Here is a 5,593-nt window from a genome sequence, read left to right on the forward strand (position 1 = left end):
AGATGCTTTGCTAAGGTATCGGTGAGGCATAGAATTTCAAACATCAAGTGTAAAAGAAACACGAAATCAAATGTCTTGAAATATGACAAAATATTCTTTGCTTGATTATGGTTAGATAAAGTAGACCCTTCTCTTTGACATATATAAGTACCGCAACAACTTCTGCAAACAAATTCACCAAACTTACAAGTGTTCTAAAATGTGAACCCCATTTAGTATCTCCATCTCGAACAAGAGAAATCTCTTGATTCAACACTTTTCCTGGTTCAGTTTCACCAATACCAATTTCAGCTCTACTATTTCTTTTTTCATCTCTCGTATCATATATTTTCTCTTATAAGACTCACAAATGACAGTAACCACCAAAGCTAGTTGCTCAAAGAATTCATCAACATCATCATGTTTCTTTGCAACTGCCACAACTACTAATTGAAGTTGGTGTGCAAAACAATGCATATATTGTGCAAAATTGTTTTCATTTAAAATCGAAGATTTCAAACCATTGAATGCATCACTCATATTACTTGCTCCATTATAACATTGTCCCATCACCTATATATCTAAAAAAAATTAATAAAAAACTATAAGAAATAAAATAAAACTAATATCATATTAAAATTTAAAGGAATAAATATTTTATGATCTCTCACCTGAGCCATACTCAAGTTATTATTGTGAAATACGGTATCAATGGCGGCTTTAAGAGTCAAAGAAGATGTATCCAACACGTGAACAAATAGACTTGATTATCTCTTTTGAAAAGTAATCGACAATATCTTTTTGAAACATGGGAGAAGTCAAATTTTCATTTTTTTGGAGCATTTTCTAAAGTAATTTTAAAAATCTTCTCGTTATCTTCTCTAATCAAAGATAAGACTTCAATGAAAAGTCCTTTATAATTAGACTTTTCCATCTCATCATATCCACGAAATGGTAATGCATTTTTCAATAAAAATCTACAACCACAGATTGTATCATGTAATCGAATTTCATAATTACTTCTCTCAAGTTTTGTTTTCTTATGCAAGACTCCACCAATAGATTGGTTTTTTCTTAATAGCAAATCACATTTTTCTTGGACCTTATGGTGATAACTTTGAATATTACTCATATGTTTCTGGAATGAGCCTTTTTTACTACAATTGTCAAAGCCTTCAGTTATAAATGCATCTCTTCCATCTTGTTCTCCTACCATATCTCCAAACAATTAGCAACAAAAACAATATGCCTTCTTATTTTTTATGCTATACTCTAACCATGGAAAATTCGTAAATCATTGCACAACAAAACGTCGTGGCTTTTTAATAAATAATGTATATTCAAAACTATGCCTCTTTGGTTTACAATGCTCTTTAATCAAATATGCCCTCCTTATTTCATCCATTTGATTAGGATTATAAGATGTAAACTTTGGCCTATCCCTCGAGTCCGAAGGAAGATCATTCAAATCAAAAGATTGTGTCACTTTTGGTTTCGACATTGGTTGATTAGTTTGTGGAACTTGGGTAGATTCATTAGATTGTGTTTCTTGTGGTTTTGGCATTGGTTAATTAGTTTGTGGAACTTGATTACTTTCATTAGTCCTAATTTTTTTGGAAGTTCCTTCACCATTGTTGTCTCCAACATCAAAATATATTTTGAATAAACTTTTAATAGGGACCTACAATCAAAATATATGGACTATAAGCTTAATTTCAAGTTTCAACAACAGTCAACAAATAACAACCTACAATCAAATTATCAATTATCAAGGTATTTACTATAATCTTGATTCCAAGCTTCAACAACAAATAAACAAATAGCATCTACAATAAAAATATATCAACTATAACTTGATTTCAAGTTTCAACAACAAATAATCATTAAGTATTAACCCTAAGTCCATAATTTAACAAAGTTAATTGTTAATTTCTAATTTTTCAAAGATAATAACAAAAAATTATAATTTGAACTAACCTAAATACATAATAGGGATGAGTATTTTGGTTATACTAACTTGTTTCATTGTGATGGAAGAGCCAATGAGCGTAGGAGGTGCCCAAAATTTTGCAATTGAGAATGTTTGATGTCTGATGTCAACGATCGCAGCAAGGACAAAAGACAATTTTGAAGTCAACAATTGAGAAGTCGACTGACGAAGCACGAAGTGACGATCCAATAATCCAATTCAGAATACCGATTAGTTGATTATGTTCTTTTTTTTTTAATTAAAATATTGGGCTTAATACCTCTTTCTTTCAATAAATTAAATGGAGTTGGCTTAAAATTTTTGGACCATTTGAGCTAGTTTTGGTTCATTTAAAAATAACCTGAAAATTTTTAGGATAACCTAAATTTTTTTCCGATATAAAACAGCAACATAAAACATATTTTTCCGAAAAAACTAACACTAAATTTTTTTGAGAGGTATCCCGAGATACACAGGGGTCCATAATGGATCCGCTTATAAAGTGGGCGGGTAATCTTAATTTGAATGTATATGTTGAAGAAAAAAATGAAAAATATGAAGAAATTGTTTGTTTTTGTAGTGTGAAATGTTAAGACGTAGTTTGTGTGTTTAAAATTAAAAAATAAATAATTTTTTTTGGATCCGATGTACACGAAAAAGGGTTTAGGTTATTTTTGGTCACTTAACTTTTGGTTTTGTGTTCATTTGGTCACTTAACTCTTTTTAAGTTTAAAAGGTAATTAAACTTTTGATTTTGTGCTCATTTAGTCACTTAACTTTTGATTTAGTCATATTTAGTCACTTAACTTTTAGATTTGTATTCATTTAGCCACCTAACTTTTAAAATTGTGTTAATTTAATCACTAAACTTTTGAAAAAATTTAAAAGTTTAGTAAATAAATGAACACAATTTTTAAAAGTTAGGTGACTAAATGTAACCAAACCAAAAGTTAAGTGACTAAATGAGTACAAAACTAAAAATTTAATGATGTTTTAAAACTTAAAAAGAGTTAAGTGACCAAATGAACACAAAATCAAAAGTTAAATGACTAAAAATGATCTAAACCCCACAAAAATCGGTTAAAAAGTCAACCGGTACTGCTTCCTTCTTCGGATTCGTTGACTTGGCCCGTGCCCCATCGCAACCAAGGACATCGGGTCGGTGTTCACTAGTGACTTGGGTTGCCACAAAGGAAACCCACACATGGGGGATAGCCCATTCCTGAAAGTCTGATGAATGCATCCCAATAATTCATGTTCAAAATGTCATTTTAATTCATATAATAACATATTAATACATACAACAATCCTGTACACATCAACATTCCCAAATTCCCGATCTCTACCCCCGCCGTAGAATGTACTTCCTCCCGGAGCCCTGGCGGCCACGACTGACCGTAAAATCCCGGTGGAGAATTCAGCGGCGGAGGTGACATAACCGGCGACTGAGCTCCAGCCTCGGCAGGAGCATCAACCACTGTTTCTTTCTTCCCAAATATCTCTTTCGGTAATAAAACCTTCGAAATCCCAAAAATCGCAATCGGGTTCTGATCAGATACGGTTTGGGTCACGGAAGCTTCCACTATACCCGTACTGATTGCAACCGACCCGTTAACCCGAGAAATGTTCAATGTGAAGCTTCCGGCTCCTTTATCTTCAGTAGCTAGGGTTGGTTGAACCGGGTTCACTATTGACTCGAGCGACCCGAGTGGGTAATATGAATGCAACACATGGAATCGTAACACATCGGCTTTCTTGTCCGCCGGCAAGGATTGGAAGTTTGCGGTGGCCGGTAGATCGGCGAAAGCATCGTCTGTAGGCACGAACAAGGTTATCCCTGCTCCACCTGCTTCCGATTCGAATTCCTGCACGACTCCCGAGGCTGAAAGGATTGACGCCACTACATTGAAGTTGTGGCCGTCGATTAGGGCTTTAGTGATGTTAAGCCCCAACGGTGGACGACTTTCCGCCGCCATCAGATCGAATCCGTATGGGAGAATGAGTGAATTGACAGTGAAGATACTGACGTTGTAAGGTAAGGTTACGATGAGGGAGATGACGGTGGCGTTGTTGTTGTTGGGTGTTTGGGAGTCAGCTGATAGCGATCGGATGGTAATTGTGTCGGTGTCGGTGTTGTGTGTGACGTTGACGGAGCCGAAAGTGTCGGCAGCTCGGCCGGTGGTTTGGAAGAGGGTGGTGATGAGTTTTCCGGATGGAGGATAGCGGCGGAGGTCGTGGAGGGTGATGTACTGGAGTAGGACGTGGTAGCGGAAGACGTCGGCGACATTGGTGGATGAAGAAGAGGAAGAGGAAGAGCGACGGATAAGGTCGGAAGAGCGGAGGAAGGAGTTGGGGACGGCGAGGAGGGTGATGGAGGTGCGGTGGGAAAGATCGTCGGCGACGTTGGTGGTGGAAAGAAGGTCGGAGAAGTCGGAGAGATCTGGGTAAGGGGATAAGAGATGTGTAATGTTGACGGCGGAGATGAAGGCCGGGAGGTAGGAGAGTAAATAAATGTGTATCAGAAGGGTAAAACGGGAAATACACAGAGAAATTGCCATTTCTCTGAGGGGTAGTGGAAAGCCTGCGATTAGAAGGGAAGGGTATTGGGTTGAAAAGGGAAAGGGGAGGGGGTATGATCTGGTGATGATGGTGTATGGTTGTATGGTGGTGATGATGTATGATTGTGTATGATAATGAATAATGATGACGATAATGTTTTCTAATTGAAAGCAACACTTTTGTCTGGCTCGAATATTAAGTCCCTGTACTTTAAACAAACAACTATTGAACCCTTTATGTTTATACATGAACACGAATGAAGTGAAGATGGAAACTAGTTGGCAGTTACACAAGTAAAATTACAAAAATGATCCTTCTGATTTTTATTATTGACACAACTGCAAAAATGGTCCATGTGCTATGCATTTTTTTGGGGTTTTAATCCAAACCTTAATTTTTTTGGCTTCGTGGTCCTTTTGGCATGTTTGTACGTAAATTTGGTCCCTTGTAAAATTGAAATGACTATAATGCCCTTATGATATATTTTTTAATGTTTTTTCTATTTAATTTAAATGAAAAAAAAATAATTAATTTGGGCCCACATCTCTCTCCTTCCCTCCCCCCTCTCTCTCCCCTTTCTTTCTCTTTCTCTCTCTCTCTCTTCACTCTCTCTCTCTCTCTCTCTCTCTCTCTCCTGGTTTGTGACCTTATCTGTAAAAAATGAACCCTATGTCTTCTTCACCATTGCTGATCATTCAACTTTAAACAGAAAATTAGTTCTAAAAACTCAGACCACAAGCTCGATCTCGCACAAACATAAACATACATTGATTCATCTATTTGCTCATACTCAAATCCAAATATGCAAACAACTCTTCTCTTCTCCTGAAAATCTTCCATTCCTTAATTCAAGACCAGTTCTAACTTCCCCCATGTACACGAAAGAAACCTAATTTCCAACCGGAACCACCTTCTTCTTCATCCACTGCCATTACCCATCCTTATCAGCAAACACACATCACTTGTATCCTTAGTACCGAAGCCAATATCTCCACCACCATCTTCCTCGTTCTCGTCCTCAAATACATACAACAAAGAAGCATCAGAGCAATGAAAGTTGCGATGTTGAATATGGTGTTCCTCAAC

At 36.6% G+C, this 5,593-nt stretch overlaps 1 pseudogene; it reads right to left on the reverse strand.

Annotated features, from left to right (window-relative positions):
- Window positions 1-3,199: 3,199 nt before the first annotated feature.
- LOC145015753 (fasciclin-like arabinogalactan protein 4 pseudogene) lies at window positions 3,200-4,615 on the reverse strand (annotated as a pseudogene).
- Between the last annotated feature and the right edge of the window lie 978 nt (window positions 4,616-5,593).

The sequence above is a fragment of the Lactuca saligna genome, chromosome 9 (assembly GCF_052625555.1).
Source record: "Lactuca saligna cultivar CGN05327 chromosome 9, ASM5262555v1, whole genome shotgun sequence".
NCBI classification, from domain to species: Eukaryota; Viridiplantae; Streptophyta; class Magnoliopsida; order Asterales; family Asteraceae; genus Lactuca; species Lactuca saligna.